This window comes from Cavia porcellus, unplaced genomic scaffold, assembly GCF_034190915.1.
Source record: "Cavia porcellus strain 051 isolate PalLab524CR breed Dunkin Hartley unplaced genomic scaffold, mCavPor4.1 scaffold_20, whole genome shotgun sequence".
Lineage (NCBI taxonomy): Eukaryota > Metazoa > Chordata > Mammalia > Rodentia > Caviidae > Cavia > Cavia porcellus.
Genome location: NW_026947503.1, coordinates 3925490 through 3939385, shown reverse-complemented (window position 1 = coordinate 3939385; position 13896 = coordinate 3925490). Strand labels below are relative to the sequence as shown.

The following is a 13896-nucleotide window of genomic DNA, read 5'->3' as shown; positions in this document are numbered from 1 at the left end:
GGGAACAGGCTCCTATGACTTGAGGAACAGAAATGCCCTGGCCAGTGCCTTCTGGTCCTCCCCTCCCATCCTGCTGTGGGAATTTGGCTGTTGTTCTTTATCTATAAACCCCAATGGCAACCTGCTTCCAGGTGGTGCTGTTGAGATCACTAGTTAGTATCTTACAGGTACCGAGGACACAAACCACCTAGCATGGGCTTGTCCTTCCAGGTCCAGCCTATGGGCCTGTCTTCATGTACAGGAGGCATAAGAACTTGCTATGACTACAGGTCATGTGCCCAGCACAATCCAAGGCCATGAGCACTGGTAACCAGAACAGACATACCCATCTTGGGTTTGGTTCACAGTAGGGTCAGTGACAATAGGACAAAAGGCCACGCTGTGACCTCATCACAGTCCTGTCCAAGACCTAGCTCAAGCTTCTGATTCCATATCTTCACACTGGCATGTAGTTTGTTACCCAATGACTTCCTTTAGAACATTCTAGACCTTTCCAGAGCTTAACTTTCCAAACCCCTCCAGATTCTAATCAGGGCACAGAATGCTGTAAGTGGTCATCAACTCTACATAGTCTTGCGGAAGACATGGCTCTAAGCCCATTTCATAAGAGGTCCTGTGTCTTCATATGGGAACAAACATTTTTCTTGGCTAGTTTTAACTTCCTAATAGAAAGAGAATATAGCAAGTGATGATAATATTTAAAGAGACATGTAATGAAAACTAGATTCAGACTGAAGAAACTGAGAGCAGCCAGCAGAGGCAAGGTGCTCACTATGCACTAGTGCTGGTTGAGTTCTCAGAAGGATTCTTATGCTGTCCATTGTGCAGACACTCAACACATGTGGCTTACTGGGGCTGGGTGGCACGGGCCTGTGCAGGGCTGGGCAGGAACATCATGATCACCTTCTGGCTCTTATGCAATAGGGGATTTCTGGAGTTTTAGGTCACACACACACAAACTGGTCAGAAGACCAGGTGTTACCAAAATGAGACTCCGAATGCTTTAAGTCTTGGATTCAGTAAGGAAAAGAGCCATTAAAAGGACAGGAGAGGCACTTTCTCCTTCATTTTACGCCTTTTATTGTGTGTTCCAATAATTGTAAAAAGCAAGAAGCTTGGCAAAACCTTTATACTCCATTTCCTGCATGAGAAAATTATCATACGTTAACAATGAATAATGAAGGACTCTAGAGGTAAGTCATTAAGTATGTTGTAAAATTCTTTGCTATTGAAACAATGGCATTCAAATGAATGCATAATGAAAACCTAGATTGCACAGCATACACTGGAACAGAAGGCTGCCAGGAAGCCTGCATTTTATTGAACTTTTGAAGTGTTCCTGTATGTCACTTTATGTCTAAATGATGTCTTTAGAATTAAAAAGATCAATATCATTTCAACATCCATGATTTCCTACCACTAGATGGAGGTTATACAATTTCACTGATCTATCAAAATTTAAAAATATACTTTGAAAAATGCAAATATCTTGGCAGAGTATATTCACAATTTTGTGACTTGCCTGATAAATTTTGATTACAATGAAGCTATAAAGTACCCCTATCATATGTACTTCAGAATTGCAACACCTACAAGTGGAGGTGGTGACATCCAAAGGCAGCGAAGAACTGAATTAAAGGAGTAACAGAGTGCTGTAGAAAGAAGAAAAGCGCTAGAGCAGGCTGCCTGAATTGTGCCTGTCTCTGAGGCTGGCAGCTGGGTGACCTGGCGCAGGCTTCTTTCTCCAGCCACCTACTCTGCTCTCCTTCCCAAGAAAGCAGGAATGTGGGCTGGGTTCAGGTGGGTCAGCTTGCAGTGTGTGCACCAGTGCACTGCAATTTCTGCAAGGATATGAGTGGACTTGTGTATGCTCACGAACATGGCATAGCTTCACAGAGCGTTTCCTGACAAGCTTCCAGCAAAGCCGTATGGTGTTAACTGCTGACAGCCTGATTGTTGAAGCTAAGGCCAAGTACAAGATGAGAGCTATCAGCACTCCATGTTACAGCACCTACCAGGCACTTAGTGCCAGAGGACAGTCAATCCCACAGGAAAAGCAACCGCATTCCACCATACACATTCCACACATACATGCACAAAGTGCACACATGTGCTGCATACTTTTCACATATACCAAGTACACACATACCAGGCAAGCACACTCACAAGCACACATCACACACATACACATACACATACCCAGTCTGCAGACCTCCGCAACATACTATCCCTTTCTGCAATGTTAGGAAGAAAACAAATGGACTCCTGCTAGTTAAGCCTGACTAGCTTCTTGTCACACTTCCCAATCAATTTTAGAGAGAGGCAGGATATAAACAAGAAACCAAATGCCTGCCCCAGGTCTGGCCTCAGGTGAATCTCACATAATGTACTGATTCAATGTGTGACCTTTGGGGGCTGCCCCAGGCTCTGCACATCAACAGTCAGTCCCAGAGAGAGGATCTGGACACCAGGGAACTGCAGAGCAGCCATGTACTTGCTGTCTCCTGCTCTCTCAACCCTGGGGGCTCCTCAAAGACAGGGTGTTCTTCTGGACCAGGATCTGCCACTGGCCTCGGTGAGAGGTCCCCACTCACACCGTATCACTAGTTCTTATCTTTTCCCTCACTGCAACAAAAGCATAAGGTGAGCTCTTTGTTTTCTCTACTGAGGCATCTTTAGCCCCCAGAGGAACAACAGGCACAAAAGATGCACATGCCAATCTCCTCATCCCAGCAATCCCCACCATCAACAGCTCTTGAACATGTGTTTCAAGGACACAGATTAGTCACTAATCACTAATTACAATGTGGTATAGTTCAAATACCCTGAAACAATCTACTAATATCTTTAAGGAGAAGGTTCTTCTATGAATAGGTTACTTTTATCAAAGTCCTAATGCAGGGCACACCCTCTCTCAAAAGCCTCTTCCCAAAGTTATGAAAATAGACACATCTAAAACCAGGTCAGTCCACACAAAATTTGATGCCGCTGTGGTTATTAACACTGGGCGGGGGACCTGCAGACTACAATGCGCTTGGCGGGCTGCAAGGTGGGGTGGATGCCAACTGGTGCAGCATGAAGATCTTAGCTGAGGGTTGTTTTTCTGCCTTTCATGAAGCCCCACTGGCCGAGTTAGGTCTGAATTTGGAATGCTTTGAGGAGCAAACGGATGATTTTTGGCCCCTATTCTTCGTTGCCCATACTTGGGTTCTTTTGGCATCCATGCTATGCAGATGGTCCCTGATAGCTGACAAGGCTTGGATGTACCAATTTTGACTTTATGATGGTGTGAAAGCACGCCCAGAGGACTGTCCTGCTTTTCATCCCCAGCATAGTACTCAATAAGTCACCTGAGATACTTTCCACTTTATTATAGCCTTGCTAGTGAGAGGCTACTGGATGCATCCTGAACACATTTCAGGTAGGCAAACCTTTGATGTCTTGTAAGGCAGGTATATTAAATGCATTTTAGTCTCATGGTATTTTTGATTTACAACAGCTTTATCAGGACATAACTCCAATCTAGGTTGAATATGTATAATTTTTCAGGAAGATCACCACCTCAGCAATGTATAGAAAGTCCACAAAAAGTGACTAGGAAGATTATTCTAAGAGAAGGACGTGAAAATACTGGGATGTGGAAGGGTATAATTATTACTGTCCAGAGCCAACATCCAATTATAGACATGGTAGCTCAACTGAAGGAGGCCAGGCACAAACCTCTGTACGTAGAATCCAGGGTAAGTTTTTTAAATTTTTCTACGTGTACAGTGAAAACAAATAAACTTAAGTCTTAGAGACATAGAGCTCAGTGAAATAACTGTAGCACATAAAACAATACAAACACACCAGCTGGGATTTCATCTATCTTCATGAACAAATGTAGCTGCTGTCCTTTTTGTGTTTGAAATACTGTGAATTTTTCCAGGTTTCAATATATCTTTGAATTAAAATATACTTTAAATTCCCATAGTACACTTTATTTTGGTGTTATCTATCTATCTATCTATCTAGTGTCATGACCATTACTTAATGAGGCTTTAACCAGGAATTTCACATGCACTTAAACATGCATTTTTAGAAGCATTCTTTGCTTAGATCCATGAATTTCTACATTCTACCTGCCTTTCACATGATTTCCAAACACTAGTCTGGTAATTAATACAGGTAGCTTTCAAAATCTGCTTTAAATCTTTCGCTTTGTACAAGTAAATCTCAACACACAAAAACAGTGATGGAATGAGAGTCTTAGAACCATATTACCTTTCATAGGTCAATCTGTAGTGAGGTACTACAAATTCAGTGAGTTATGCTTGCTTTCAAACTATGATGTAGCTTCCTTTCATTTCTAGGAAGACACCTACAGCTGATGTTTATGCTTCATCAATATTGGTCTCAAAATATTTCATGTTTATTACATTTTCAGTCATCCAAAGAAAACAGAATAAAACACTACACACACATGCACATGTGCACACTAGAAGCCTAGCTCCTAAAGCACTTCTTTGTTTATTTAATCAGGTCCCTGATTTAATATATCCAGTCTTTTAAAGCAACAATTTAAGCTGAATAGATGATGCTCCAATTCTTTAGCTGGCTTCTAGTATTTAGAGAACAGATTTAGACACATGGCTTCTATAGGATTCAGGCTCTTGCTCTGGATGATGATTAGAATTAGCAAAATCCATCCATGTGTTTATGCAACCAATATTAGGAACTACATAGTATGGCAGATATTTAAGTGAACACCTATTTTAATAGCTCCCCAGAATACAAGTACACAACGGAACCCCTTATAACAAAATAGGTGAAGAGAGAACCTCGGAGAAGAAAGTCACCACTTCTCAGTGCTGGCAGGGAAGGAGGCAGCTTCCTGTGTAGGAATGTGGTCTTCACTAGGGATGAATGCAGTGTCCCAGAAACCTTTGTAAGGACGTCCAGAGGGGCAATCTTCAAGAAGCCCAGAGAGCTATCAGGAGAGCACGTTAACAGAGCTTAAAAGTACAGAGAAGAATGAAACTCTACTCCACTACTGATTAAAACTAGCTGGGAAGTCTCTCTTCCTTTAGTAGGGACACTCCTCTTCTTCAGATGTGCTGCGGTTTCTTGTCTGTACACACAGTAAGTCTGTACACATTGCAGGGCATGTCGCAAATATTCAGTCAGAGAAACTTAGTGGACTTCTAAGTTCGCTCATATAATCATGAGCACCTTAAAAGAAAGAACTACATCTACTTCCTCTTACGCATTCTGAAATGCACAGCAGAGTACTGGGTACACAGAAGATAGACAGTGAAGTTTCTTAAGGGGATTGTGCACTTGCTGTCCATGGGAAACCTATAGCTTAGCTCTATAATTTCTGCCTCCAAAAGCAAGTTTAGCAAACATGCTGTTTCAACCATGCCCAAAATCAGATGAAGATTGACTGTCCATACACCTGTCTCATCAGATAGAGCAGCATGCACAGGTAGGAAATAAACTAAGTATTAAAAACAAGTGATACAAATAAAAATATATTGTCAACCTAAAGCTATCAAGGAGTCTTTTCTCTATGTAAATTATCAGTAAAATGAAAAAGATTCATCTCATAAAGCATGTGATTGTGAACTTCTGCATGCTGTTTGAACGCGTTGTGTGGAGCTAGACACATATGGGTCCTGCTCCCCATTTCCTGCTTTAATTTAGAGCACAGGTCCTAAGTTTACCAAGGTGCTCACTGGGGAGCATATTCCTGGGCCCAATTCTCAGGACTGTGGTGCAAAATGCCAGAGACTGGGCTGAGGACTCTGCATGTAATAAGAGTTCTTGGTGAGATATGGGCGGGTGGTTGCAGATCTCTCCTCTGGGCAGACGTTCGGCATTCAGTGTTGGGTAATCAGGGCAGATGCTCTGTTTGTGGCCTCAGTATCCAGTCACCAAACCACTTCTGTTTCCTGCCTGGATCTAAACTGATCCAGTTAGGTTCTCTGTACGTGTTGATCTCTTAAGCTTCAGGTTTCATGATCAGACATTAGATAGAAAATAGATGTGAGAGGGAGCTTTCTGTTCCAGGCTGGCAGTTGCCTGGAAGTGGCGAGCACACAAGCATGGTTGTTGGAGGAGCTGTCTTGAGTTCCATCCTTTTCTAGCACTGAGTGGACCCCCAGGCCTCTTGAAACCCCAAAAGGTGAAGCCAGACACCTCCAGTGTGTGCAGCCTTGAAGAAGACCCTCTGGAAGCCCTGCACTACTTCTGTCTCCAGCACAGACTTAATTCATTTTCAGGCACCCTGTCTTCTCTGATAAAAATCACGACCTAGCACACATCTTTCCCGCATTTCTTGTCTTCCGTGAAACAAGGAAACACAAGTGCAAACCAGAGGTTTAGAAATATTAGGAAACTAAATTACATCGAGGCACATCACTGTAGCAGCCAGTGCTGTATATGTAGTCATAGACCATCAATAATCATAATCTAAGTCCTCATCGAAGAAACTGTAAAAGTGCAAATTATTTCCAAACAAATTAGAAGGAAAGAAATAATACAGAGAAGGGCAGAAATCAATGAAATTTAATCAGGAAAATGGTCAAAATCGAAAAAAACATAGTAAGTATGATTGCAAATCCTGTAGCTATTAAAAGCATGATAAAGGATGACTAAAACAGCTTTATACTCACATTTTACAACTTAAAAAGAAATAATTCATTGAAATAAATTACCAAAATTCAAGCGTGATGAAATTAATCTTGAAACTATGAAGGAGACTGAATTTGTAATTTTAAAATTCTTCCTAAAAGAAACCCCAAGACTTACTTGCATGATTTCACTGCAAAGTTCTACCAAATATTTAAGGAAAAATTATTGCTGATTTTACAAAAACTTTTCCAAAAGTTAGACTAGGAGGGATACTTTCCAACTCATCTTATGAGGCTCATATTTTCCAGACACAAAAACTGCAAAGACTTTACAAAGAATAAGAACTACACACCAACATCTTTCATGAACTTGGAGGCAAAAGGCCTCAACAAAACAGTAGCAAGGTGAATTCAGCAGCATACAAATGATTCATATGATCAAATGGAATTTATTTCAGATATGCCAAGGTGGCTAGCATTAGAAAATCCATCAATCCATCACACTGACAAGTTAAAAAAGGATAATTAAAAAAATAGGAAAATCTTGAGACATCAACTGTCATACAAAGACACCTGATAAAGCACAACACTCATTTGATAAGATCTTTCAGCAAGTGATGAGCAGAGGGGAAAGGGTTTAACTTGATACGGAACATCTATAAAAATTCAGTAGCTATGCCATTCTTAATGGTAAAATATGGCATGCTTCACTCTCAGATAAGAATAATGCAAGTTTTTTCAAGTCTTATTTAACACAACACTGAAAGTTCAAGCCAGTGCTGTAAGACAAGAAAAAAAAGTATATAGATTTTATGTATTTATTTATTGGTGCTGGGGATCGAAAGTATATAGATTTTAAAGAATAAAATTATCCTATTTACAGATGACACAATGATTTAGTTAGAATATCCTAAGAAATCTACCAAAAAGTCCCAGCATTTATAAATGCATTCAGCAAGTTCACAGGATATGAGATCAATATAAAAATTACTTGCGGTTTTATATACTAAGAAACAAACATAGAGAAACTGAAATTAAAAACACAAGGCCATTTAGAAGTATCCTCCCAAATGAGTACTTAAGAACACTAAAATCTGTAAAAATAATTTACAGATTCAGAATTTGTATGCTAAAAGTCAGAAAGCAATAAAAGATCTACATAATGAAAGATAACCTGTGATGGTGAACTGGAAGATTCAATGTGGTGAAATCTTTTAATTTACTCCAAATTGATCTTTGGTACACTCCCTGTCAAAACCTCAGACATATATAGACAGATATATAGACTTCTAAAATTTATATGGAAAGGCACAAAACCTAGAATCATTAATGAGATTCTGATTAAGCTTGTGATATCATTCCAGCAATTGAAATAGAGTGACGCTGTCAGAGGGGCAGGCACAGCTCAGTGGAACAGAACAGAGAACCCAGAGGAGACCCCCAAAAATATTTGGAAATGGTTACAACACAGGGGCACAGCAACTTGATGGAAGAAAGATCAGCTCTCCAACCTATGTCCCAGAATCACTGGACATTCACTGACATAATCAAGAAGAAAGCACAACCAAAAACCTCAACCTCACACATTATGGATCACTGGCTTAGATGTAAAACGGACAACTATAAAACTTGTCAGAAAAAAATACCACATAAGACGTCTTCAACACAGCTTTGTGGACTTCACACCAAGAAAGGAAAAAGTAATACACTGAAATGCGTCAAAATGAAAAACTCTCTCTAACAAAAACCCTCTGGGGAAAGTAAAAAGACAAAAGTAAAAAGATTTTTAAAAAATCTGCAAACTAGTAGGACTGTTATCTAGAAAATATGAAGGACTAAGCAAACTAAATAGTTAAAGCCAAACAACACAATTAGAAAATGAGCAGATGAATGGGCTTTCACCAAAGAGAATTCACAGACGCAAACAAGCATACAGAAAGGCCTTTGATATCACTACTCACTAGGGCAATGCAAATTAAAATCTCAATGAACTATCACTACACATTTATTAGAACAGCTAAAATTCTTTTTTTTTTTATTTTAAAGAGCATAAAACAGAACAAAGCAGATCAGAACATAGCAACGCAAGTGACACAAGATATCAAAGCAAGACTACACGAGATCAACAGTGGTCACTGAAATGTCTCTTGTTTTCTTTGAAATAGTTGTTCATATCTTCACACACAGTGAATTCAAGCAAAACAAAATAGTATAAAACAAATCAAAACAAAAGAATCAAAGCGTTACATGCCTTTAAAACCAGACTATAGGACAATCAACACTGGCTACCATAATGTTTCTTGCTCTCTTAAAAACAGCTGTCCATACCTTCATATATACTGAAATTAAATAATACAAACAGACTAAAACCAATCTAAACAAAGAGTAGGAGCATTACCAGACTTAACAGGAAATCAGCAATGTCTACCATAATGTCTCTTTTTCTTCAAAGTAGCTGTTCATATCGTTACACATAAAACAATCAATTATTGTAAATTCTTTAGGAGAAATTCTAGGTAAAATTCTTTTTTTTTTTTTTTTTTTTGGTACCGGGGTTCAAACTCAGACCGTATGCTTACCAGGTAGGCGCTTATGCTACTAAGCTAAACCCACATGTAAAATTCTTTTCAAAAAGTGATAATCTCAAATGTAGTCCAGGCTGTAGAGGTCAAGGGTCACTTAGACCTAGGAATGCAAAGTTGTACATCCATTCTATAGAGTCAGCAATTTCTTATAAAATTGAACATTGGTTTTACTACAGGACTCAGTAATTGTGTTCATGAGCATTTATCCCAGAGAAATGAAAAGTATTCTCACAAAAATCTGTACCTGAATGTTCATAGCAGTTTTAAGCCAAATAACCCAAAATGGGAAATAACTCTGGTTGTGAAATGGCGAATGGTTAAACACTTGTCCACCCACACCACAAGACAGTTCACAGCAGCAGGAAAGAATGCACTTCGGATTCGCTGGGCAACACGGACAGACTGCAAGGGCACTGTGCCAACTGCAAGAGGTTCCCCAAGGAATGAATCTACACACATGGCATTCTTAAAATGACAAGGTTACAAAAAATGAGGAACAGCTTGGCTGTTGCTAGACGTTAGGGAGTGGAAAGGGGGAAGTTGGCTGTGACTTCACAGTATCATGAGGCATCATCCTGCAATGAAATGCTTCTGTTCCCTGACTGTGGTGGTCATCACAGGTGTGACTGTGCACAGGATGATAAAGTTCCATAGGAACTAAATGCATACATACACGCACTCATGCACGCACATAGTCACCGGGGCATGTAGAAACTGGTGAAGTCTGAATTCCAAATGAGGTACCTACGTTGCATCAATGTTTATTTCCTGGTTGTGATGTTTCTCTGCAGTTTTGTAAGATGTTACCCTGGTGGAAACTAGGTAAGGCTATGTGAGGTCTCTGTATTAGTGCTTACAATTGCATTGAATAAGTATTTGGAAACAAATATACTCAGCAAGTTGCCTCAGTGACCATCCATACTATGACCAAGCCCTCCATATGTGTACATGGAAAGGAAGTTTTGAGGCTCCAGGACAGATCAGTATCTGCAGCTTTTCTAGATCATTCTGTAAAACATTTGTTCCCGTTTATAACTCTACTTGCTAATGTGAGCTTTCAGTTCTCTGCAACGTACCCAGTGCTTGGCACAGTCACAATATAACATTTTATCAGTATGATCAATGTGGAAAAGTACCTTAGCACTGTTCCGGTTTTCATTTCCCTGGTTACCAGTAGGTTAAAGTTCTTTACGTATTTTATTAATCCATTTAGGTTTTTCTCTTAGATTTATAGAGCCTATTTGGTCACATGTTTTACTCTCGAGAGTCTAATTTTATACTACTATAGAATTTCAGAACATTTTATATATTCCAGAGACTAATCTCATACTAGACTGTTTATTCTCAATCTTTTGTCACCTAATTTTTTTATAATGTTGGCTCAGACCTAGTCAGTACTGTTCCCAATGCTTAGAATGAAACATACAGAACCATAATTCTGTATTTTCCAAGACTTTCTGGTAGCTTCAGACGATGTACCTGCAGTTTTCCTGGGGGGACGGGAGGGCCGTTCTGCTTGTACATACAGTCTTGGGCACACTGTGTATCAGGCTCCCTACAGATCACAAACCTGCCTGGCTAGCCCCCATTCTTGCATAAGCTTTCTCACTGCAAGAAACTGATTTTGATAGAGAGTTAAAAACCTATCCAGGACAACGTTCCAGCTGCTCAACTGGCATTTCTGTTCATGAGACATTAGGGCTCCCTAATGTCAACTCCATTCTACACAGCTCCCGGGCTTCCAAAAGTGGGCTATCATGGTCCAACTGAAGTGTCTCACTGCTTAGTGGCTATTTAAAATTATACTGAATCATTGAAACTTTTTCTCCTTTATTAACAACAAAGGCAGCCGAGGAGGGGACGATAACAAAGACAGGTGACAGTCACTTTGAGAAGGAAGCATATTTCATTGAACGTGTTTACTGCTTCACGGTGGAATTTATAAAAGTCAGAAATCAAGGGCAACTTCAAGGTGACTTACTTACCAAAGACATGCAAGGGAACCAGCGCAAGCTGGTAGAATTCTCCCTCAAGTAAACGCTGCTTCTTCTTAACTATGCCCTTGATTTATTTACTTAACTTTTCTGTGCCTTAGCCTACTGGCCGGTAACGGAAGGTCAACCGAGGGGTGCCTACGGGCATTATGATTTGTAAATGAAGTAGTAAATCTCACAGAAGAGAGTCTGGCAATGTGTAGTGGTCAGTAAATGCTGCCAGGTATTCAAAACTACAGAGAGGCAGTAGCTAATCTCAATTATGTGATTGTTTTAAAGAACCTAGACAGAAACAAGTCAAACAAAATAATTCCCAATGAGCAATAAAAAACGTACACAGAAATAGAAAACAACCTCTGTTCTTTTTCAGCACACAGTCACTCACACCATGGACGACACTGTAAGAACTGACGTTTAAAACTATGACAGAGCCACTAAAATCCAGACTAGGCAATTTAGGGCTGGGGATATAGTTCAGGGGCACAGCACCTGCCTGGCAAGCATGAGACTCTGACTTGATTTCTGTACCAAAAAATAAACAAAACAAAACAAAACACAAGGAAAGAAAAGTAAAACAGGTTACTCAGCTTATACTTTCTCATCTTTGGGCACAGATGTGGGACTTTAGGAAGATTTCTGAATGGTTTTGAACCAAATTGCTTCTGTTTAATTCCCACTTAAAAGAAGTGATCATCTTAGAACACCTAAATTCTCGGGAGTTCTTGTCCAACATTCACAATCATTTTTAACTAGATTGTTTCTGCGGGTCTAACTTTAACAAACAAACAAATACTGGAGGCTGGTGGGATCCTGCATGGTTAGGAGGTGCCCACACTGACAGGGCTCTGGATGACCCTTAATATGGAGTGGCTCTGACCCAGCTTCTAGTAGGACATCCCTCCAGGACCCATATCACTGGGGGGTACATGCCAGGAAGTGGCCTGGAAGAATGAGTAGGTTCAGGATGGCTCCCTGACCTGTGGATGACCATCTGGAAAATGCCTCCCTGAGCGTGGCCTGATAAAATCTCCATAAAACTCAAGTCTTAAGTAGAATGTTCCCCAAAGTTTTTTCCATGAAAACCTTCCCTTGGTGCCTGATGGTCAGAACAGGAGGAACTCCCCACCCCACGTCTAACTCCCACCACCCTAACTCATGCCCTAGCCAAGGCCTTTCTTTCATCAACGCAAAGATAAACCACACACACTGGGGGCTAGCAAATTGCCTTGCTGAAAAACAGAGCAAAGAATCGGGACTCCCTATGTAGGGCTTACTGGGTCTTCAAGGAACTTAAACCACTGTCCAAAGCCCACTCCATCTTCCAAACCTGGAGACAGGAGACCCACACAGCATACCGTAGGACCCACAGTGACAGCAAGTGAGACCCTAAGCAAGTCGACCTGGGGCGTCAAACCTTGACAACAAGGCACTCATGCCAGGAAGACCCAGCACAGCACAGCTGGCAACGTGAGCAGTGGCCACAGGAGGCTACAGGTGGGCCCGCGTGGATCTGGGGCAGGAGCCAGGCCCTGCAAGGTGGAAGCAGGACTTCCGTTGCCGTAGCCGCCTTCTCTCAAAGGGAATCTGAGCGTCGCCAAGGCAAGAGGAAAGGGCCCGGGGTCGTGCAGCAGGCAGGTGTGCGGTCAACAAGCGCTCTGGGCCGGGTTGGGGTCCCCGCCAGCCGCCAGCACCCGGTCTCCCCAAGGCCGAGGGCGACCTCTCCAGACCGCTGTCACTCGCCCCCTAAACTCCCCCCTCCTCGCCGCGCATATTTCCAGGGGTGGAGGGACCCCAGGCCCGGCTGAAGCCCGCCCCCGGGACCCCGTCTGTCTGCCGCCCTCCGGCGCCCTCGCCAGGCGGAGTGGGACGCGGTGCGGCCGGGCCGCCGCGTGTCACCTGCCTGCCACCTGCCGCTGCCCCGGTGCGCAGCGCCGCCCGCCCAGGCGCCCGGAGCCAGCCGCGGGAGGACAGCCCGGGTGGGTCCCGCGGGACTCGGCCCCGCTTCCGAGGCGCCAGACAAAGGCCCCGCCGTCCCTGCCCGCCGTCCCCGCCGTCCCGCGGGCTCGCTCACCGCGCTGCGCCGCCGCCTGCCCGGCCGAAGGACCCGCCTGGGCCTGCAGCAGCCGGCCGGCCGCGAACTCGCCAGGCGCAGGTGCGCGCCGAGCGCCGCCTTCCGGGGTCTCCGCGCGGGCTCCGGCCGAGCTCGTCCTCGCGGCGCGCGGCGGGCTGACGGCGGCGGAGGGGACGGGCGCGCTCCCCGCCCCGCGCTCCCCGCCCCGCGCTCCCCGCCCCGCGCGCCCGCTTCCTGGAGCCAGGTGAGCGCGCCGAGCGCCCGCCCGCAGCCCGCCCGAGCCCGCCGCCCCGGCCGGCTCCGCCCGCCCCCAGCGGGACGCGGGCCCAGGCGCGGGCGGCGGAGGAGCCGAGCCTGGCTCCCTAGACCTTCTGCCCTGCGGTGCCGTCCCACCCGGGTCGCGCCGCGGAGCCTCGAGGGCATCTGCACGCCCCAGGCCGCCTGGGCGCCAGCGGACAGACCCGGCAGCCTCACGCACCTGGAGGGGCCCCTGGAGAAGGTGAGGTGGGGACAAGAAAAATGGATTCTAACATCGTGTTTTTAAAAAGTGTCGCATTGAGGACACAGACGTTACTCAGGCTTTTTTTTTTTTTTTTCTCCTTCCGGGAAACTCTCAAAACAAGTTTTTAAAG

At 43.4% G+C, this 13896-nt stretch overlaps 1 protein-coding gene across 1 annotated transcript in view; it reads right to left on the bottom strand.

The window, feature by feature from the left end:
- The window catches only part of Mbp (myelin basic protein), a 119329-nt gene extending 105996 nt beyond the window's left edge, over window positions 1-13333 (bottom strand). The window contains exon 1 of the mRNA XM_063231414.1: window positions 13265-13333. The gene's annotated coding sequence lies outside the window, so the exon portion shown is untranslated. The remainder of the gene's footprint in view (window positions 1-13264) is intronic.
- Between the last annotated feature and the right edge of the window lie 563 nt (window positions 13334-13896).